The sequence below is a fragment of the Bos mutus genome, chromosome 17 (assembly GCF_027580195.1).
Source record: "Bos mutus isolate GX-2022 chromosome 17, NWIPB_WYAK_1.1, whole genome shotgun sequence".
Lineage (NCBI taxonomy): Eukaryota > Metazoa > Chordata > Mammalia > Artiodactyla > Bovidae > Bos > Bos mutus.
The window spans coordinates 72,194,278-72,218,806 of NC_091633.1; the positions used below are offsets into that span (position 1 = coordinate 72,194,278).

The window sequence follows — 24,529 nt, forward strand, 5'->3', positions numbered from 1 at the left end:
GCGCATATGATCCCAGGGATAGATTGGAGAAACTGGCTTTTCTTTATCTCTTTGTCTCCCATCCACCATCTCATCTCTTACTTTGATGGTCTGAGTTTCTACTGAAACCAGAGTAGTCTGAGGTCGTACTGAAACAGGAGTTGTTTGGATCTCCATGTGGGCAGTTTGAATCTCAGTTTGGATTTCCACTGAGACCAAGGCAGTTTGAATCTCAGTTTGGGTTTCCAGTGAGACAAAGGCAACCCTTTTTGTGGCTTCTCTGGCTTTCAGTTTGTTCAGTTTGGAGTCCCGGGTATGGGGACAAAGTAGGAGGACAGGAGGGAGCTGAAGGTTTCACACCCAAATCTACCCTTAGGACATAAATCTGGCATATTTCACAGAGAGAAAAAGGGCAACACATATGCTACTTCTACCCATTTCCCTTGTTTTCTACAGAACTGGTCTAATTGTAAAACAGTATTATAATTAAGAGACCTTCCAACCGGCCACCATTCGCCATCCTCCAATGGATACCATGGCCATGCAGTATCACATAGGAAGACCAGGTGTGTCTTCTTAAAGCTCTGGGGATCAACTCTATCCCAGTTTTTCAGGATATAGTTCAAAGGAGTGAAGCTGGAATTGTTAGCTCCCATCTGTAAGACAGAAAAAAAGCGACCAGCACCATCTTCCTCCCTGCTCTAGATGGGGGTGTAGACAGACTTAACACCAAAGCTTTTCTTTCCTGCTCGGACTTAGTCTGTCCCTTACCAATGCAGGCACCATACTTGTCCCTCCCTGTTCTACCACCAAGATGGGGTGGGGATGCACCAGGGGTAGACTTGATGGCATCTCTGACTGACGCCCAGCTCTTCACCATTAACCTTGCTTGCCTCTGATGCCACCCAGGCTGCAATCAGAGTAACCTTCGAATGCCTCCCAAGCTAAGACCGCTGGGGAAAACATTCATCACCTGAGTGCCTGTGCACGACCCTGAGTATATTCCTGACCACAATAAGACTGATACAAACATAATACTGAGATGTTCTTTGAGCGTCACCACACCAGTGTAAGAGCCTCCTCTGGTCCACTAAAATCCAGCATTACTAAGGGAAAAAAAACCCATTGTAGTTCCAATCTGAGTAACCTTTAACCTCAGAGATGCTCTTGGAGCTAGAGTTCCATCTAGCTTCTGAACTCTCGATTCCTAGTGAGGCTAGGTGCTTCCTGACTACCAATGCAAGTTTGGGACCTAAGTCACAGTACAAAGTAACATTATAGATCACAAGTCCCTTGAAAGTCTATGACATCCTGATATTTGGAAGTTTTTAGCTGTTACAAGTAGAGCTGCTGTGTATAATTGTGTGATAGTTTTTGTCTGGACATTTTTTCAAAGCTGTTTACTAAGTGCTAGACGTGTAGTGTTCAGGTCACAGGTGAGACTTGTTTAGCTGTGGAAAAATCCAGCTAAATTTCGCTGGCATGTGGGATCTTCCTGGGTAAGGGATTGAACTTGAGTGTCTTGTATTGTCAGGCAGATTCTTTACCACTGAGCCACCAGAGACGCCAACCCCTCCCCACTTTTTTTTGAGTTTACTGGATCTAATAGGTGTGCAGTGCTACTTCACTGTCGTTTTAGTTTGTAATTTTCTAATGATATACGATTTTGAGTATTTTTGATAAGCTGATTTACTTTCTGTATCTTTTCTTTGGCCAGATATTCAGATTTATACATTTTTAATGAGGTTGTTATGACAACCTGACAGAATGTGGTCCACTGGAGAAAGGAATGGCAAACCACTTCAGTATTATTGCCTTGAGAACCCCATGAACAGTATGAAAAGGCAAAATGATAGGACACTGAAAGAGGAACTCCCCAGGTCAGTAGGTGCCCAGTATGCTACTGAAGATCAGTGGAGAAATAACTCCACAAAGAATGAAGGGATGGAGCCAAAGCAAAAAGAATACCCAGCTGTGGATGTGACTGGTGATAGAAGCAAGGTCCAATGCTGTAAAGAGCAGTATTGCATAGGAACCTGGAATGTCAGGTCCATGAATCAAGGCAAATTGGAAGTGGTCAAACAAGTGATGGCAAGAGTGAATGTCGACATTCTAGGAATCAGCGAACTCAAATGGATTGGAATGGGTGAATTTAACTCCGATGACCATTGTATCTACTACTGCAGGCAGGAATCCCTCAGAAGAAATGGAGTGGCCATCATGGTCAATAAAAGAGTCTGAAATGCAGTACTTGGATGCAATCTCAAAAACGACAGAATGATCTCTGTTCGTTTCCAAGGCAACCCATTCAATATCACAGTAATCCAAGTCTATGCCCCAACCAGTAACACTGAAGAAGCTGAAGTTGAACGGTTCTATGAAGACCTACAAGACCTTTTAGAACTAACACCCCCAAAAGATGTCCTTTTCATTATAGGGGACTGGAATGCAAAAGTAGGAAGTCAAGAAACACCTGGAGTAACAGGCAAATTTGGCCTTGGAATACGGAATGAAGCAGGGCAAAGACTAATAGAGTTTTGCCAAGAAAATGCATTGGTCATAACAAACACCCTCTTCCAACAGCACAAGAGAAGACTCTACACATGAACATCACCAGATGGTCAACACCAAAATCAGATCGATTATGTTCTTTGCAGCCAAAGATGGAGAAGCTCTATACAGTCAACAAAAACAAGATTGGGAGCTGACTGTGGCACAGATCATGAACTCCTTATTACCAAATTCAAGCTTAAATTGAAGAAAGTAGGGAAAACCACTAGACCATTCAGGTATGACCTAAATCAAATCCCTTATGATTATACAGTGGAAGTGAGAAATAGATTTAAGGGCCTAGATCTGATAGAGAAAGTGCCTGATGAACTATGGACTGAGGTTCGTGACATGGTACAGGAGACAGGGATCAAGACCATCCCCATGGAAAAGAAATGCAAAAAAAGCAAAATGGCTGTCTGGGGAAGCCTTACAAATAGCTGTGAAAAGAACAGAAGTGAAAAGCAAAGCAGAAAAGGAAAGATATAAACATCTGAATGCAGAGTTCCGAAGAATAGCAAGAAGAGATAAAAAAGTCTTCCTCAGCGATCAATGCAAAGAAATAGAGGAAAACAACAGAATGGGAAAGACTAGGGATCTCTTCAAGAAAATCAGAGATACCAAGGGAACATTTCATGCAAAGATGGGCTCGATAAAGGACGGAAATGGTATGGACCTAACAGAAGCAGAAGGTATTAAGAAGAGATGGCAAGAATACACAGAAGAACTGTACAAAAAAGATCTTCACTACTCAGATAATCACGATGGTGTGATCACTCACCTAGAGCCAGACATCCTGGAATGCTAAGTGAAGTGGGCCTGAGGAAGCATCACTAGAACAAAGCTAGTGGAGGTGATGGAATTCCAGTTGAGCTGTTTCAAATTCTGAAAAATGATGCTGTGAAAGTGCTACACTCAATATGCCAGCAAATTTGGAAAACTCAGCAGTGGCCACAGGACTGGAAAAGTCAATTTTCATTCCAATCCCAAAGAAAGGCAATGCCAAAGAATGCTCAGATTACCGCACAATTGCACTCATCTCACATGCTAGTAAAGTAATGCTCAAAATTCTCCAAGCCAGGCTTCAGCAATACGTGAACCATGAACTTCCTGATGTTCAAGCTGGTTTTAGAAAAGGCAGAGGAACCAGAGATCAAATTGCCAACATCCGCTGGATCATGGAAAAAGCAAGAGAGTTCTAGAAAAAAACAAAAAACACATCTATTTCTGCTTTATTGACTATGCCAAAGCCTTTGACTGTGTGGATCACAATAAACTGTGGAAAATCTAAAAGAGATGGGAATACCAGACCACCTGACCTGCCTCTTGAGAAATCTGTATGCAGTTCAGGAAGCAACAGTTAGAACTGGACATGGGTCAACAGACTGCTTCCAAATAGGAAAAGGAGTTCATCAAGGCTGTATATTGTCACCCTGTTTATTTAACTTATATGCAGAGTACATCATGAGAAACGCTGGACTGGAAGAAACACAAGCTGGAATCAAGATTGCCGGGAGAAATATCAATAACCTCAGATATGCAGATGACACCACCCTTATGGCAGAAAGTGAAGAGGAACTCAAAAGCCTCTTGATGAAGGTGAAAATGGAAAGTGAAAAAGTTGGCTTAAAGCTCAACAGTCAAAAAACGAAGATCATGGCATCCGGTCCCATCACTTCATGGGAAATAGATGGGGAAACAGTGTCAGACTTTATATTTCTGGGCTCCAAAATCAGTGCAGATGGTGACTGCAGCCATGAAATTAAAAGATGCTTACTCCTTGGAAAGAAAGTTATGACCAACCTAGATAGTATATTCAAAAGCAGTGACATTACTTTGTCAACAAAGGTCCATCTAATCAAGGCTATGGTTTTTCCTGTGGTCATGTATGGATGTGAGAGTTGGACTGTGAAGAAGTCTGAGCACCAAAGAATTGATGCTTTTGAACTGTGGTGTTGGAGAAGACTCTTGAGAGTCCCTTGGACTGCAAGGAGATCCAACCAGTCCATTCTGAAGGAGATCAGCCCTGGGATTTCTTTGGAAGGAATGATGCTAAAGCTGAAAATCCAGTACTTTGGCCACCTCATGCGAAGAGTTGACTCATTGGAAAAGACTCTGATGCTGGGAGGGATTGGGGGCAAGAGGAGAAGGGGACGTCAGAGGATGAGATGGCTAGATGGCATCACTGACTCGATGGACGTGAGTCTGAGTGAACTCCGGGAGTTGGTGTTGGACAGGGAGGCCTGGTGTGCTGAGACTCATGGGGTCGCAAAGAGTCGGACACGACTGAGCAACTGAACTGATCTGAATGAGGTTTTTTGTTCCAGATTTTTTGGTATAGTTGAAGTACAATCCTTTATCAAATATGTATTTTTAAATATATTTTTCTGTGACTTGTGTTTAAGTTTTGTGAATAAGAATTTTCACAGTTTAAATTTATAATTTTTTAAGGTCATGTTATAAGTTTTATGTCCTTTTTTGGATAGACTTTAGTGGGTTTTTTTTTTTTTTTTTTGGTTAAATTTCATAAGCAAAATTGAGGTACTGTGGATACAATTTTAAGCAAAGCTGAGGTACCATAGATACAGTTTTGCCTTTTGTCTGCAGAGAAGTTTGAGTGAGGTTGGTATAAATTATAAAATTATGTCTACATTCATTTGATTGGATATGGCTTCCAATTATTTGTATAATTGGTTTTGGAGATGTCATGGGAAGTCAGTTTCCCCAAGGGAAACTGAGTGGGTTCCATGAAACATGAACTGTCTTCTCTCCCTGGGCATCACTCACTGCTTTTTCTGGCTTTGGATTTGACTTGTTTGGATATCTCATACTAGTGGAATCACAGAACGTTTGTCCTTTTTTGGCCTGGTTTATTTCACTTAATATAATCATCATAAGGTTCATCCACATTGTAGCATTGTCAGAATAACCGTCTTTGAAAGGCTGAATCATATTTCATTGTGTGCATACCACAGTTTGTTTATGGAATTGGCTGTCCACGGACACTTAGATTTCTTCTGTTTCTTGGCCAGTGTGAATCATGCTGTTGTAAATATGACTGCAGAAATATGCATTTTTTCAGCCCCTTTTTCCAAACATTTTTGGTACACAGCATGAATTAGAATTGAAATATATATTTATTCCATGTGTTAGTTTTGGAGTAATTTCTGTAATGTCTTGCACAGTGGCAGAACCATTTCAGTTTATCTTTTTGTATGGTAGAATACTGTTCAAGCTTTTGAATATACTGTGTTGCATATTCTTTCACCCACTGATGGACACTTGAATGGGTTCTACCTTTGGGCTATTGCAAATAATGTCACTATGAATATTTGTGTACCAGTTTTTGTTTGAATTATTAACAAATACATAGTACTATATATGAAATAAACCATAAGGATTACTGTATAGTTTAGGAAACTGTATTGGATCCCTTATGATAACGTATAATGGAACAGAATCTCAAAAGGAATACATGAAAAAGACATAATACCATGATAATAATTTTGCCAACACTATGAGTTATCATAGCACTAGTCAACATGTATTTATACATGCCACTAAAATATTCACATCCATAAGTATATTTCACAGCTTGATTATATAAAAAGAGAGAATTCAAACAGAGAATAAACTTCTTGTCATTGCTCATCATCATTTATGCACTATTACTACCTGTAACACTCATTGTATAAGTACTGGACTAGGAATTGACATTCGTGTAAAAAGAGAGAGATTGTGCAGGTGTAAGGAAGTATAACTTATATAATTTCTTAATGAAGGATTATAGAACTCTATGTACATGAAGTGAATGAAAGCCAAATGGTTTAATTGAGCCACATTCTTACTAGAGTGATGAGCTGCCACCCCACCCAATGTTATCTCACAATTAAATCCTGCAGTCATCTGGCCTCAGTGTCCGCTTCCTGCCATCCAGAAAGAAAAGGTGAGGAAGTCCTGACAAAATCGTTGCTATTTTTTTTTTTTTTTTTTTTTTTTTGATTTGTATTTTATTGCAGGGCTTGGCAAAAAGAGGGCCTAACCTGTTTTTAGAGTTCCATCCCAAGGCTTTCTCTGGCATGTTACATATGTTGACAAACGGCTGATTATTTTCAGCAAAAGAGAATGATCTGCACTTCACTATCTGTTGCTTGAGCTGGAATAGTAGGCATCCTTTTAAGTGCAGTCCTTCATGCTGAAGTGGGCATACCTGAAGCAGTAGCACAATATGAACACATTTATCATGTAGACATCGCATCCCATGAATTTATAGTAATTTTTCAGTTATATCCATCATCATTGGAGGAACTGACTTGTCTCAGTAATAACTGGAGTACCCAGCATAACAGTTCCTTGGCTAACTAATACGCTTACAGTACTTCTTCCAGTGTTCTTTCTCTTACTTCGGTCATGAACAGTAGAAGCTGATGGCAGTGGTTCTTGAAAAGTATTGATTCCTAGGTGTCACAGTCGTTAAATAATCTGCCTATCAGTGCAGGAGATGGAAGTGAGGTAGGTTTGATCCCTGGTTTGGGAAGGTAACAATTCATACACTCGTTTATACTCATGAGTTTTTTTCTTCTGTATACAGAATATATAGTTGAACTATAAAGAAAGCTGAGCACAGAAGAATGGATGCTTTTGAACTGTGGTGTTGAAGACGACTCTTGAGAGTCCCTTGGACAGCAAAGAAATCCAACCAGTCCATCCTAAAGAAATCAGTTCTGTGTGTTCATTGGAAGGACTGATATTGAAGCTGAAACTCCAATATTTTGGCCACCTGATGCAAAGAGCTGACTCATTTTAAAAGCCCCAGATGTTGGGAAAGATTGAAGGCAGGAGGAGAAGGGGATGACAGAGAATGAGATGCTTAGATGGCATCACTGACTCAATGGACACGAGTTTGGGTAAACTCTGAGAGTTGGTGATGGACAGGGAGGCCTGGCGTGCTGCGGTTCATGGGGTTGCAAAGAGTCAGACACGACTAAGCAACTGAACTGAACTGAACAGAAAAACAAATGCTGTTCAAGGACACTGAAAGAACCCTAATGTTGAAAATCAGATCTGTATTGTAAGCAATGGTTAGAAATCCATGAGTTGAAGCATAGTATTATGTCTATCATCCTTGTAGTTCCTTCAGTGAAATATGTTGAGAAAAGCTCTTCATTCGTGGTATAGATTCATGAAGAAGCTAAATAGCATTAATCCTTTGCCTTGACAAGTGTGAATTTAAATCTCCTGTGAATCCTATGTGACAACCACACATACCAACATGATATATTAGTATTATATCAATATTTTTAGTCTTATTTCAACTAAAAATATCAATATACAAACAATTGTACATGAAGTCAAGACATAAAATCAGGGCAAATACAAAATATTCCATCCTTTGAGAAAGGGAGTGAAAAATCTATGTACTTTTCATATTTCATTTTTATGTATTAGATCCTTAAGTATTTTATTCACCACACCTGAATATTGACAAATGTTTCAGAGAGGAAAGGATCATTTCTCTTTAACAATGAGTAGTTCAACTCCTCTCAAAGCAAATATTGGACAGTAATAACTATGAAGGATGAAGTTGATTATTCATATTTATATTACTCATTCTTTAGCTTGACAAAGGTACTAGATATGTTACCACATTTTTTAAAAATAATATCTACATGTGAAAGTGAAAGTGGCTCAGTCATTCCTGCCTGACTCTTTGTGACCCCATGGACTGTAGAGGCCATGGAATTCTCTAGGCCAGAATACTGGAGTGAGTAGCCTATCCCGTCTCCAGGGGATCTTCCTGACCCAGGAATCAAACCGGGGCCTCCTGCATTGTAGGTGGATTCTTTACCAAATGAGCTATTAGGGCTTCCGTGGTGGCTCAGTTAGTAAAGAATATCTGCATAACTGTCTAGAAATTTGGAATTAGCAATCTGTTTGTAAGCAGGACTGGTCATTAGCAGCTTCTGTGATAAAACAGAAGCATGTCTGTCTGACTTTCTTCTACAAGGATCTTTCACTGTTCTTGTGCTAGTAAACATGGAAAGTATTAGATTCGGTTTCTAAGTGAGAATTACAGTGAGAAACTAATGGGTAATATTACAGCTGACCATTTAAGTACTTAATGGTAGAGGCAATCCTAGCTCTACCAAATAGTAGCCATCATGAAATTAGCTATTGTCATTGTAGCCATGTTCCTTGAATTTGTAGTGTTATTTGCTGTGTTATTCAAGAATATGCCTTCACCCTGTCAATAACGCATATTTCTATAACACATAGCGATGCATTAAACCAGTGTTCATCCTACAGTAAATCCCAGCCCCCATGTCTTATAGGAGCCTCTCCGGCCATTGTTAAAAGTGAGTCTAATTTTGTGTGAGACCATGAAAACTCAGTGTTTTTATTATGCTTGTGCTTATGACGGGAGGTCTGAGAAGGCACTTCTGAAGGTTTATTCCTACCAGTTGTTGCCATTTGTATAGAGTCTTTAAAGGTTTAATCACTGAGGTATTGCTTCTACACTTGTACTAGGCTGAGTAGCAACATGCCCTTTCTCCCTAAGTGCAGTAGAAGTCATTCCCACTTCCCAACATGTCTATCTTCTGTCCTCTGGAGTATGTATTGCTTGAGCTCACCATAGCCTGGTAGATGAAAATTGTCAGGATATTCTAGAAACCCTTTTTACTGCAGTCTCTTCAGGAGGTTACAACTGATGCAAACCTCAGGATTTTACAAAGCACTTTTTACAACCTTAAATGAAGGAGAAGCCAACACTCATGACAGTCACAGGCTTCCGGGGCCTGTACGTGATTGTGGGCTTTGCTTTCATAATCATCTTGTTTCTTATAGCAATTAAGATGTCACTGTATTTTTTTTAATCATCATTTATCTTTGATGTTTTTTAGATATATTATGGATTTTCCTATACATCTTCACTTATTGATGAGGGTCTTCTGTTAGTAGCAGTTACTAAAACTGACTTCAAGTCAGTTAGCTGTGGTAGAATAGGAAAAAGAATGACCAACTGTATATTATTAACATTATGTATTAATACATTATTCGTTTTATTGTTTGTAGGCATCCAATTCTAACTTTCTGAAATAAACATTCAGAAAAACCATGTACTTTTGCATGTCCATTTGACTGTATAGGAACACGACAATGTTATTACATAAAATTGTTTAGTTTCCATTACATTTCTCCTGTTTGATGTAGATATCAGCCTTTGGTTCTATCACTAACATTGCAAGTAAAAAAAAAAAAAAATTAATTAGAGCTCCAGTGGTATTTTTACTGTTAGCAATAAGTATAGCATAATGTGTGGCCTAGCAACAGCTAGTGAGCCTAGGTCTGTCTGGAACATTCTTGGATTCTGTGGGGAAAACACCCTGTGTGTGCCCCTGGATACTGGGCCTAAGGACCAAAATTCCCATGTCTCCCCTGGGGAGCCCTAATGCAGTGTGACCTAGCAACTGCTTGAAAATCTATCCCATTGCTGTTTTCCTCCTTTTGACAGAGCTAGCTTTTGCCTCACATTGTGATATCTCCAGCAAGGGGCCAGTCCGTAACTCCTCTCCTGGGGCCCTTCGGATGTGCAAGGTGCCCTCGACCAGATGATCCCAGCATGGCACCTGGCCCCCTTAGAGACACTCCCACAGCCATCTTCCTCATGGGCAGCACCGCTCTGACCCAGGAATGTCAGCAAAGGGAAAGGCAAAACTTCATCCACACGTCTTTGCTCTGTAGGAGAGCTCTAGTGACCCTAACTCTGTCAGGAACATTCTTGGCTCCTACGGAGACACACTCTGTGTGTGAACCTGCACACCCAAGCTTTCATTTGCAAAGTCTTCAAATATTTCCAACTTTGGGAACTATTACCAGTTAATTATATTTGTTCATTTTAATTAACTGAATATGTACTGCTTATGTAACTCAAGATTATTTACTTAGCCTTTAATTGCTTTTGAAAATTATTTTGAAATCATATTTTCTTGCTCATTTTTCAAAGAATTTCTGTAAAACATATTCAATTTTTAAAAATTTTCTTTGACTCAAAAGAAATTTAGATTGTAAAAGCATTGAAACCTCTAATTTTGAGTTTGATTTTATCCTTCTCTTCTTTATAATTTAACAACATTTATTCAACTCTCCCTTATGAATGTAGCATTCTTTTGCGCCTTTGGCTATTTGCATTTCGCTCACTTTTTCTAATGTCCCTAGTCTTTTATTTCCCTTAAACATTTAACATTACCACCTACCACTTATCAACCATGTTTTGCTTATTCAAGGGTTTTTGAATACCTTTTTTTTTTAATTCAAAGTATTTTATTTATAAAAGTTAATGAATTTTGAAATGCATGCCTTTATGCTTTGTTCGGTCAATATTCATCAGCAATTCTGGGAAATCAGAGACTACCTTCAAAACCTGTGAATATCATAAAGTTGGAAAATTAAGCAAATGCACTGGAAAGGATGAAATAATCAACATTTAGGAATCACAAAGATTCAAATATACAACCTTCCAAAAAGATGAAATTATTGGAGTCCTGCATTTAGGAAGAAGAAATGTGCAGAGACAGTAGGTATTAATATATAAAAATGATGTTTTATTTGTATTTAAAAATATAAACTAACATGTACAAAATAATTTTCATTAGATAATTAAAAAATGGGAGGTCTCATATTTTGTAAACATCTATTAGGTACAGGGTTAAGTGAAGCAATAAGCCTGTTTAACTTCACACAACTCAATTAAGTTAAAATATAGTGTATTACCTTATAATTATCCTTTAAAAGAGAAAAACAAGTGATATTATGTCAAAAGGACAAAACTAAAATGGTCACATATATGGAAAAGTGAAATATAAAGTAGTTGAATAGATTTAAAAAGATACAATCTGTAGTAAAAGAAAGCACAATGAAGTTCATTGAAAATATGTAGGTTTATGGAAATACATAAATTTATAGAAGCAATTTTGAAACAAGTAGTCTTTTAGAAACTGTATGGAATATATCTCAAATAGAAGGTATGACATCAGAAAGCAAAAATGGGGTCATTTGTTGCTAAACTTAGGTATAATTTACTTCTTTGGCTGGGAAATTGGTATGTATCATCTTTTTATCTTTAAATTTCGTGATTTTAAGCCTACTGTGAATACATTACATATACCTACATTCCATCCTTAAGCCTCAAAATAGTCTATGGGATGTTTTAGTCACTTAATAAAAATTATTATCCTAGAGATTTTACTAAAGAAGGATGAATCTTGGTGAAGGAATTTCAAGTTTTTGCAAAGAAGAGATCAACTCTGGTTGAACAGCTATGTCAAAAACTTAGTTTCTGAATTGGGTTCCAAGTCCTCAACTTCCTGAAATTGTATGATCCTTGTAAACTTGTATTGTAAAACAAATAAACCTATAAGATATCATTATTCATGTTTGTGTTAAGTCTGGGTCAGATTCTTTAACACACTGGTTGGAGAAGACAGAAAGATGAAAAGAACATACAGACTTGTAGAGTATATGGAGATACAACGTTTATTTAAATGCAAAACAGACTCTTGCTTTCAGATTAAAAAAAAAAAAAATCATTGCCAAGATGCATAATGCTGAGTAGCTTTACCCTACATATTCTTCTAGATGTTTTATGGTTTCAGGGCTTATATTTACCCTTAATCAATTTGAGCTGATTTTTGTTCATGATGTAAGTTCATGATGTCCAATTTCATTCTTTAACAGGTGGCTATACAATTTTCTCAGTATTATTCATTGGAGAATTGGTCCTTTTCCCACTGAGTGTTCTTGGCTCCTTTGTGAAATATTAGTTGACTATACACAGCCATGCTGTGCGGCATGCAGGGTCTTAGTTCCCTAACCAAGGATCTAACCCAGGTCCCATACAGTGGAAGTGCAGATTCTGATCCACTGAACTACCAGGGAAGTCCCTAAACGACTTGGTTGTAATGCTCATGAGGGGTCCAAAGACAACATTTTAGGCCTATAAGGAACAGAGGTAGAGTATTATTTGCAATAGTGAAGATATGGAAGCAACCTGACTGGCCAACAGTAGATGAATAGGTAAAGAAAAGTTATATGTGTATGTACATGTACACACACAAAATGGAATTAATAACCATAAAAAAGGAAATCTTGCCATTTGTGACAACATGGATAGACCTTGAGGGCATTATGCTAAGTGAAAGAACTAACCAATCTGATCACATGGACCACAGTCTTGTCTAACTCAATGAAACTATGAGCCATGCAGTGTAGGGCCACTCAAGACAGACAGGTCATGGTGAAGAGTTCTGACAAAATGTGGTCCACTGGAGAATGGAATGGCAAACCATTTCAATATTTTTGCCTTGAGAACCCTGTGAACAGTATGAAAAGGCAAAAGATAGGACACTGAAAGATGAACTCCCCAGGTCGGTAGGTTCCCAGTATGCTGCTGGAGATCAGTGGAGAAATAACTCCAGAAAGAATGAAGAGATAGAGCCAAAGCAAAAACAACACCAAGTTGTGGATATTACTGGTGATAGAAGCAAGGTCTGATGCTGTAAAGAGCAATATTGCATAGGAACCTGGAATGTTAGGTCCATGAATCAATGCAAGTTGGAAGAAGTGGTCAAACAGGAGATGGCAAGAGTGAACGTCAACATTTTAGGAATCAGTGAACTAAAATGGACTGGAATGGGTGAATTTAACTCAGATGAACATTATATCTACTACTGTGGGCAAGAATCCCTTAGAAGATATGGAATAGCCAACATAATCAACGGAGTCTGAAATGCAATACTTGGATGCAACCTCAAAAATGACAGAATGATCTCTGTTCATCTCTAAGGCAAACCATTCAATATCAAGGTAATCCAAGAAGTTGCCCTGACCAGTAAAGCTGAAGAAGCTTTACCTTCTAGACCTTCTAAAACTAACACCCCCAAAAAATGTCCTTTTCATTATAGGGGACTGGAAAGCAAAAGTAGGAAGTCAAGAATCACCTGGAGTAACAGGCAAATTTGGTCTTGGAGTAGAGAATGAAGCATGGCAAAGGCTAACAGAGTTTTGCCAAGAGAATGCACTAGTTATAGGAAATACCCACTTAGAACAACACAAGTGAAGACCCTACACATAGACATCACCATATGGTCAATACCGAAATCCAATTGATTATATTATTTGAAATCAAAGATGGAGAAGCTCTACAAAGTCAGCAAAAACAAGACTGGAACTGACTGTGGCTCAGATCATGAACTTCTTATTGGCACATTCAGAATAAAATTGAAGAAAGTAGGAAAAACGACTGGACCATTCATTTATGTCCTAAATCAAATCCCTCACGGTTATACAATGGAAGTGAGAAATAGATTCAAAGGACTAGATCTGATAGACAGAGTGCCTGATGAACTATGGACAGAGGTCTGTGACATTGTCCAGGAGACAGGGATCAAGACCATCCTCAAGAAAAAGGAATGCAAAAAAGTAAAATGGCTCTCTGAAGAGGCCTTACAAATAGCTGTGAAAAGAAGAGAAGTGAAAAGCAAAGCAGAAAAGGAAAGATACACCCATTTGAATGCAGAGTTCCAAAGAATAGCAAGGAGAGTTAAGAAAGCCTTCCTCAGTGATTGATGCAAAGAAATAGAGGAAAACAATAGAATGGGAAAGACTAGAGATCTCTTCAAGAAAATTAGAGATACCAAGGGAACATTTCATGCAAAGATGGGCTCAATAAAGGGCAGAAATGGTATGAACCTAACAGAAGCAGAAGGTATTAAGAAGAGCTGGCAAGAATACACAGAAGAACTGTGCAAAAAAGATCTTTATGATCCAGATAATCAAGATGGTATGATCACTCACCTAGAGCCAGACATCCTGGAATGCTAAGTGAAGTGGGCCTGAGGAAGCATCACTACGAACAAAGCTAGAGGAGGTGATAGAATTCCAGTTGAGCTATTTCAAATCCTGAAAGATGATGCTGTGACAGAGCTGCATTCAATGTGCCAGCAAATTTGGAAAACTCAGCAGTGGACACAGGACTGGAAAAGGTCAGTTATCATTCCAATCCCTAAGAAAGACAATGCCAAAAAATGTTCAAACTACCATACAATTGCACTCATCTCACACTCCAGCAAAGCAATGCTCAAAATTCTTCAGCCAAGCTCAACAGTACATGAACCATGAACTTCCAGATGTTCAAGCTGGTTTTAGAAAAGACAGAGGGACCAGAGATCAAATTGTCAACATTCTTCGGATTATTGAAAAAGCAAAAGAGTTCCAGAAAAGTATCTATTTCTGCTTTATTGACTATGCCAAAGTGTTTGACTGTGTGGATCACAACAAACTGTGGAAAATTCTTAAAGAGAAGGGAATACCAGACCACCTGACCTGCCTCTTGAGAAATCTGTATGCAGGTGAGGAAGCAACAGTTAGAACTGGGCATGGAACAACAGACTGGTTTCAAGTTGGAAAAGGAGTACGTCAAGGCTGTATATTGTCACCCTGCTTATTTAACTTATATGCAGAGTACATCATGAGAAATGCTGGGCTGGAGGAAGCACAAGCTGGAATCAAGATTGCAGGGAGAAATATCAATAACCTCAGACATGCAGATGTCACCATCCTTATGGCAGAAAGCAAAGAACTAAAGAGCCTCTTGATAAAAATAAAAGAGGAGAGTGAAAAAGTTGTCTAAAATTTTGACATTTAGAAAACTAAGTTCATGATAACTGGTCCCATCACTTCATGGCAAATAGATGGGGAAACCGTGGAAACAATGTCAGACTTTATTTTTTGGGGCTCCAAAATCAGTGCAGATGGTGACTGCAGCCATGAAATTAAAAGACACTTACTCCTTTGAAGGAAAGTCATGACCAACCTAGACAACATATTAAAAAACAGAGATATTACTTTGTCAACAAATGTCTGTCTAGTCAAAGCTATGTTTTTTCCCAGTGGTCATGTATGGATATGAGAGTTGGGCTGTAAAGAGAGCTGAGTGCCGAAGAATTGATGCTTTTGAACTGTGATGTTGCAGAGGACTCTTGAGAGTCCCTTGGACTGCAAGGAGATCCAACCAGTCTATCCCAGAAGAAATCAGTCCTGAATATTCATTGGAAGGACTGATGTGAAGCTGAAACTCTAATACTTTGGCCACTTGATGTGAAGAACTGATTCATTGGAAAAGACACTGATTCTGGGAAACATTGAAGGCAGGAGGAGAAGGGGACAACAGAAGATGAGGTGGTTGGATGACATCACTGACTCAATGGACATGAGTTTGAGTAAACTCTGGGAGTCAGTAATGGACAGGGAGGCCTGGTGTCCTGCAGCCCATGATGTTGCAAAGACCCCATGACTGAGCAACTGAACTGATAGATGTGTCTCAATTCTTTATGTTGTCTCAATTCTGCTCCATTTGTCTATGTGCTTATGTTTATGTGAGTACCACACTAGTTCAATAACTATAACTTTAACGAGTTCAATAACTATAACTTTCAAATATCACTTGAAGTTTGAAAGTGTGATAACTCAAGATTTGCTCTTGCTTGAAATTCCTTAGCTGCAATTGAGTTTTACATCGCTCAACATGTAAGGAAACCTAATGTAGTTAGGTGCAAATTAATGAGGTTTCTTTCTATATATTTCAGTGAATTAAACCTCTCAGAATAAGATGCAATGAGTTGATGCTAGTTCTGGTACGTTTTTTTTGTATTTCTCCATTTACAAATCCATCCAAGAAACTTTGAAAATCAATTTGAATCCAGGAAGCTGTGGACTTAGTCATGCTATAAACAGACCTGACATGGGCAATGATGACATGACAAAGAAGATGAAGCGAATGGAATCACAGACTACACTTTTAATAAGAGAATATGAAATGGAAGAAGAGACTGATGATAAGATGTTTGTGAGATGTATTCAGGAAACAATCTCTTAGAATCTGATCTCAGTAACTTTAACATTAATGTTCTTTATGTATGGATGTGAGAGTTTGACTATAGAGAAAGCTAAGCACTGAAGAACTGATGCTTTTGAACTGTGGTGTTGGAGAATACTCTTGAGAGTCCCTTGGACTTCAAGGAAATTCAACCAATCCATCCTAAAGGAGATCAGTCCTAGGTGTTTATTGGAAGGATTGATGTTGAAGCTGAAATTCCAATATTTTGCCCACTGATGCAAAGAGCTGACTCATTTCAAAAGACCCTGATGCTGGGAAAGATTGAGGGCAGGAGGAGAAGGGGATGACAGAGGGTGAGATGGTTGGATGGCATCACTGACTCAATGGACACGGGTTTGGGTGAACTCTGGAAGTTGATAATGGACAGGGAGGCCTGGCGTGCTGCAGTCCATGGGGTCGCAGAGTCGGACATGACTAAGCAACTGAACTGAACTGAACTGAATGTATAAATATGAATTGTGTAGCAGTGTTCTATATAGAAAACAGCTGTTTCATTAAAAAGCACAATTAGATCAGTTTTTTTTTTTTTTTTCTATTCCTTTCTTTTCTTCTCAAAAATTTCCTGTTCTTCTTTGAGTTTCTGTCCTCCAGAGTGATACATATAAACAAAGCCACATGAACAAACATTCAGTTATGGCAGAGTTTAATCACCGCATAGTTCCAAAACAGGTTGATCAGTGTTTAATGTGTGAAACTGACACATATTCTGCATGATGGACTCATGGATTTCTTGCTTATGGAAATCTGTCAATTACCAACAGCATCCTTTAATCTGAATATTAAAGGTAAGCCTAAATGTGGAAGTGGAATGGGAGTGATTTAGTAGAATTCTGGAGGAAATTGAGAGGGGGTCAGGTCTTGTTAAGATGGTAACTATATTATATAGTTTTTGGAGAGAAATTCCCCATGGCCCTTGCCTTGCACTTGCTGCTAAAGTGGCACCTGATAGAAGCTGCGATATTCAACTGGGATGTGGTAAAGCTGACCTAATGACCTGTCATAAAGTTGTCATCCAGCTCAGAAATCTAGGTCCCTTTGTGGCCAATATAATTCATATTCATCAGAAGAATATTCATGAACTTAGTAGTTAGCATCTTCTTCCAGTTTATTTCACTCAAAACAGGTGGATTGCAGGTTAAATTTACCCAGAAATGTGGTGAGTTACATACACACACAGTTACACACAGACACACACTCAGACATATGCATACATAGGGGAGATTTATAATTTTGTAGTGGTTTATGTACCCTTTTGGAATAAGCTAAAATTATTAAAAAAATAGGCAATTAAATAGCCAATTAAAGTTTTTATCTTTGGAAAACAACTTTAAAGTAACACAGAGATCAATAACTAAGTTATGATGCAAGTCCACATAGAGTGTGATTCCATCTACCTATGTATGATCATATTTTAATTACTTTTGAGAATGGAGTTTCTGTCATTAGAGGATTGACTCACAATTAAAAGCTGTAATCTAGTCACCATGGTTAAACCCTCTTTCAGAAAAAAAAAAAAATCCAAGTATGTGTATATATTCAAGAAGTGTCTCAAATTTTTACACAGAAACAATCCATATTGTCTCTGATTTAATTTCATTTCAACATGAAAATTGTCTCTTTATAATTTTTATGCCTCAACTGAGTTATTAGAGAAGATTATGATAAGAAAGAAAATAATAGACCAGATGAACTAGTACTGGGAAAGATATTATTAAGTGTGTGCTGCTGCCCTTATCTTTCACTGCCGAGGACAGGTATGGTGACTGCTACTATAGGGCATTGATTTGATAATGTGTTTTGTAATGAGAACAGATATGTGGTTAACTTTTAAAACATACATAATAATTCTTAAGAGTATAATAGGTATCAAAATATGGGTTATTTGAAACAGGCTGTGTTTGCTGCTTGGAAAATACAAAAGTGATGTTTGGGTAGTGAGTCATAAATATTGGAATCAAAGAATAAAGAGAGCTGTCTTTGTGAGAAAAAAATGCATTTGAGTTAAACAAATACCTCCTCAGAAAATGGGGAAGACTTCAACAAGGATAGCTCTGAAATTTGCATTTTGGATGTGGGCTAGAAGAGAAAGAATAGAACATAAATGTTGCATTAGAAAAAAACTGAAGTGAACTATGTAGACTTAGGCCAAGGATTTTTGGATGCCTCAACCCACATTTCAGAAAAGGCAATGGCAATCCACTCCAGTACTCTTGCCTGGAAAATCCCATGGATGGAGGAGCCTGGTAGGCTGCAGTCCATGGGGTTGTGAAGAGTTGGACATGACTGAGCGACTTCCCTTTCACTTTTCACTTTTATGCATTGGAGAAGGAAATGGCAACCCACTCCAGTGTTCTTGCCTGGAGAATCCCAGGGACAGCGGAGCCTGGTGGGCTGCCATCTCTGGGGTTGCACAGAGTCGTACCCAACTGAAGCGACTTAGCAGCAGCAGCAGCAACCCACATTTAATACAGATAATTGGTTAACAAACTCCAACATTTATTCATTTTTTCACTAGTTTCTACCTTATTTCAGTTGTTCTATTTACTATACTCTATTATCCAAGCCATTTTTTCCCTCATGTGCCACTAACCACATTAACATTCCTATTACTTCATGGAAACATAGAACAGTGAAATGTTTCCATCTAATGGAAGCTGAAGCATTATATATCTGTAATAAATGGCCGGAAAAAAAATTATACTTCACTGACGGAGTTCATCCTGTTGGGATTAGCAGACACACTGGAGCTACAAGTTATCCTCTTCTGCCATTTTTCTATGATTTAAACACTTACAGTTGTGGGGAATGTTGGGATGATCCTCTTAATCAGAGCTGATTCCAGACTTCACACACCCATGTACTTCTTCCTGGCTAACCTGTCCTTTGTGGATGTTAGTTATTCCTCCACCATCACTCCAAAGATGCTGGTTGATTTATTGTCAGAGAAGAAAACCATCTCCTTTGCTGGCTGGTTTCTGCAGATGTACTTCTTTATAGCCTTGGCCACAATTGAATGCATCCTTTTTGGGTTAATGGCCCATGACCGCTATGTGGCCATATGTAGCCCTCTCCTTTACTCCTTGATCATGTCCAGGACAGTCTGCCTGAAAATGGCAGCAGGGGTTTTTACAGCAGGACTGTTCAACTCTGTGGTTCACACAGGTTATGTGAACAGCTTGTCATTCTGCAGTTCCAATGTCATCTATCACTTCTTCTGTGACATCCCTCCAATTTTTAAGCTCTTGTGTTCTGACACACACCTGTGTGAAAGCATCTTGTCCACATTTGCTGGTGTGAATATGGTCAGAACTCTGCTGGTGATCCTTACCTCCTAGTGTTACATTCTTTTCTCCATCTTCTGTATGCATAAAGAGGAGGGGAGATGCAAAGCCTTCTCCACATGTGCGTGTCACCTGACAGCCATGATCCTGTTCTATTCCACCTCCATCTACACTTATCTGAGACCTACTTCCAGCTACTCCCTGACTCAAGACAAGTGGCTTCCGTGTTCTACAGAGTGGTGATCCCCATGTTGAATCCTTTGATCTACAGCTTTAGGAATGAGGAAGTAAAGAAGGCTGTAAGGAATGTAATTACTAAGAAAATGGTCCCTTTATTTCTAGGATTGTTGCTTAGGTTTTCTTGACTAAACAGAGCATGTTTTAAAGTTTTAAAGTGTGGATCAAGCTTACTGTTTATCACAAGAATATTTCCTAATTAATCATGTATTATTATTACTCAAGTACTTGTATCCAATTAGATATAAACTAACTGATAAAAAATGTGTATCAGACTGTTATAAAATTATATACTTTTCACCTGATCATTTTATATTTCTATTGTGTCACCAAAATTTGAGCTTATTTATAAAGTAATATTGGTTAGGGAAATGAAGTTATTAAGTATTTAAAGACAAAAGTAACAGTATCATATGAAACTAGCCAAGAAAAGAACTTAGAATTTTCAGTTTATTTTTTCCAGTGCATACTTTTTCACCATTTATGTTTTGTAATAGATTGCTATATAGCATATATGCCAAATGTTTTAAGTTTTGAATAGATTCCGATTTTATTTCATGGAATAATTTCCTGGGGATAAGCTTAAATCAAAATTCAGGAATATAATTTTAATAATAGCAGTAAACACATCAACTTTTATTTCTGCTATTCCTACAAACAGATATTCATTTAAAAAGAAGTTATGAATTTGTATAAAAGAATGCAATTTAGAAAACTGTTCTTTGATTAGAATGCACCACTTACAGTAGTTTTTCTTCTATTGCCTTCTTTCCTTCTCAAAATTTTCTATTCTCTCACTTTCTGTCTTCCAGATGATTTATACACTCAAAGCCATCTCACACACATTCAGCTACTCCAGAGTTTAAGTAGCTCTACCCGTAGATGTTGACATTGAATGGATGTAACACACATATTATGGAAATCTATCATTAACAACAAATAATCAAAATCAATCATAATATTAAAGCTAACCATTAATATGAAGGTGGAATGGGAATTAGCTTAGTAGAATTCTGGAGTAAAGTTAGTGTGGTTCAGGGCTTGCTAAAAAGATCAACTCACATATAATTTTTGAAGGAAATTCTCCATGGCCCTTCTTTTGCTCTTTCTGCTACAGTTGCACCTGATAGAAGCTGTGATGCTCAAGTCATCTGGGATGTGGCAGAACAGATCATTACCTGTCACAAAAGGTCATTCAGGTCAAGCGTCCATGGCCCTCTGTGGTCTGAAGAGCATTCACGTAGTCATCCGTGCTGTCTGTGTACCCTTGGGCCCTACTTTCAGTCTATATTTTTTCTCTGTTCCTAGAGGCCCTGCAGCAGGCTGATCAGGCTGATCTCAGTGAAGATCCACTCCTTCACTAAGTGACTCACCTGCATTCCGCTGCACCAGCCAGCTGCTGTTTGGTTGGTCTCTTTCTATTTCTCTGTCATAGGTACTTCTGGGATCAAGATAGTTCACTAGCAAACACTAATATTCTACTCCTTCCATTAAATGCTTTATTTCTAGTAAAGCTCAGGAATAGAAACATTGTGTTCAGGATGAAATATAGTTATTCTGAGATTTGGGTGTTTTGACATATTGCATTTAGAACCATGTTCACTGTTCTCTAATTCAGCCTTTAAATTCAGCCTTCTACATTTCATTAATCTTGCAAATATTTAAAACTTTGGGAGATTTTTTTTTAATTAATGAATGTGTGCTCCTTATATACATTTAGACTAACTTTTAACTTGCAATTTTTGTAAAAAGTGTTTTTAACATTATTGCATGTTCTTTCTTATTAGGGCAATGGCACCCCACTCCAGTATTCTTGCCTGGAAAATCCCATGGCTGGAGGAGCCTGGTAGGCTGCAGACCATGGGGTCGCAAAGAGTCGGACACGACTGAGCAACTTCACTTTCACTTTTCTCTTTCATGCATTGGAGAAGGAAATGGCAATCCACTCCAGTGTTCTTGCCTGGAGAATCCCAGGGACGGGGGAGCCTGGTGGGCTGCCGTCTATGGGGTCGCACAGAGTTGGACATGACTGAAGCGACTTAGCAGCAGCAGCATAGCTCAGTTGGTAAAGAATCTGCCTACAATGCAAGAGACCTGGGTTCAGTCCCTGGGTCTGGCAGATCCCCTGGAGAAGGAATTGGCAACCCACTCCAGTATTCTTGCGTGGAGAACCCCATGGACAGAAGAACCTGGGTGTCTACAGTCCATGGGGTCACAAGAGTCGGACATGACTTAGAGACTAAACTGCCACCACTGCCTTTATGCCTGTTTGTGCCTGTTTGCTATACTCTATACTACTTCCTGCCTGTCTAATTTTCCAAGTCTTTTATCTCATTTGAATGTTTAATGTTACCACCTTTTCCAAATATACAGTTGTCAATCCATGTTTTGCCTTATTCAACTGTTTATGAATAATTTATTCACTGAAAGTAGTGAAGTTTGAAACCTATGCCTTTGGCTTTGTTTTGCTCTATATTAATTAGTGTTTGAAGTGAAGTCGCTCAGTACTGTCCGACTCTTTGCGACCCCATGGACTTAGCCTACCAGGCTGCTCCCTCCATGGGATTCTCCAGGCAAGAGCAAGAGTACTAGAGTGGGTTTCCATTTCCTTCTCCAGGGCATCTTCCTGACCCAGGGATCGAACCTGGGTCTCCCACATTCCAGGTTTAGGCCAGATAAATCAGGCTTGTAATAGCTGGGAACATCACAGTTTGGAAAAGCTGGAAAAAAGTAAGTAAACAAGTTGGGAGGAATGACATAATACATATTCAATAATCACATGGATCCAAATAAATAACCAAAAAGGGGGATGTTACTAAGAAACAGAGCTCTGAATATAGGCAAGAAATATGCAGAAAGTGTTTTATATTAATATATAATGATGATTTTTTAAAATTTAGTTTGTTAAACAGAAATTTCACAACAGAATTTTCATGGGTCTACTGAAAACTGAAAATCATACATTTTGTAAGCAATAATTAGGTAAAGGTTAGTACTGAGATTAAGTGAAGAAATAATCTTATTTCACTTCATACTGCTCAAATTAAATTAAACATAGTATATTAATTCATAATCACATTTCAGTGGACAGACATGGAAACTTATGATGTCCAAAAGGTAAATTGTAAATGGTTAGGTGTACAGAAAATATTCTAATATGAAATAATTGAATTGAGGTGAGACTATTCAATCTGTAGAGATTAATGTACACATAACTTTAATGCAAATATGTAGTTTTATTGCAAAGATATAGCCTTATTGGACATATATGTATATCTTTATAGGAACAATCTTAAGGCAAATAATTTTATTAAAACTATATGGAATACATAACAAATAGAACTGTGGCATCAGAAAACAAAAATGTGGTCATTTTTTGCTAATGTGTGATACAATTTATAGCTTTGGTGGGAAAATGCTCAAATTCTCTTTAAATGTAATATTAGTCCTAAAATAGAAACATTGCATGTACCCACCCACCACCTTTAAGTCTCAAAATAGTCCTTGGGATATTTTAGTTATATAATAAATATTATTCTCCTTAGATTTGTTACTAAAGCAATGTAGTAATTATTGGCCACGGGATTTCAAATTTTGCAAACAAGAGATCAATCTGATGATGAGCATGGCAAAAATTCTGAGCTAATAGATGGGGTTCAAAACAGTCAATCTCCTGAAATTGTCTCATCATTTAAACCTTGCATTGTAAAAAACAAAATTTTAAAATATAATTTATTAACTATAGTTGTGTTGTATGTGTCAATCATTAACTCACTAGTAAAGGAAAACAAGAGAGATTAAAATACATAGATCTGTTACATATATGCATGATTCTGCTTAATGTCCCTAATATCAGAGCTCAAGTTTTGTCCATTCAATATGGAGGGGGAAATAGAATACAATTCCTAAGTGTAAAAAAATTACAACTACAGAGGCAAAGACAGAAAGATTTCCTCTAGGTTCTTATTCAAACAGTTGCAGGAAATGTTCTGGTTGAACTGTTTGGTATAACAGGCTGTGTGGAATCAGTAACGTGTGGCCAGGTGAGTGCAGTCATGTGGTATATAATGACCATGTGAAATGGGAGAGTAAGGGTGAAGAATGTTCTGAGATAATTTATGCAGAGGGAGAGGAGAACAAAAACAATGTCTCTACACTAATTGGTTAAACTATGACAAAGATAGGAAACTCCTACAATTCTAAGACCTGAGGGTTCTAAAGAGGGGTATTCTAAGACAATATCTGGGGTTTGGGGTGAAGCTCACTGTGTTGCTGTTGTTTAGTCTCTTACTCGTGTCCAAATCTTTGTGACCCCATGGCCTGCAGCACACCACGCTTCCCTGTCCTTCACTATCTCCCACAGTTTTCTCAAACTCATGTCTTCTCCAGTGTACAACACCACTGTTAACAATTATTCAGGGTCAGGTGGCTTTGACACTGGTAAATTCCATGGTTTCTGGGATTATTATGAATGTGTTCTTTCCTTTCCTATTTCATTGCCAAGAACTGAGTCATGCAAGTGGGAAGA

General features: G+C 38.2%; 1 pseudogene; it reads left to right on the forward strand.

Annotated features, from left to right (window-relative positions):
- Nucleotides 1-19,338: 19,338 nt before the first annotated feature.
- Nucleotides 19,339-20,129, forward strand: LOC102281716 (olfactory receptor 5F1-like; annotated as a pseudogene).
- Nucleotides 20,130-24,529: the final 4,400 nt, after the last annotated feature.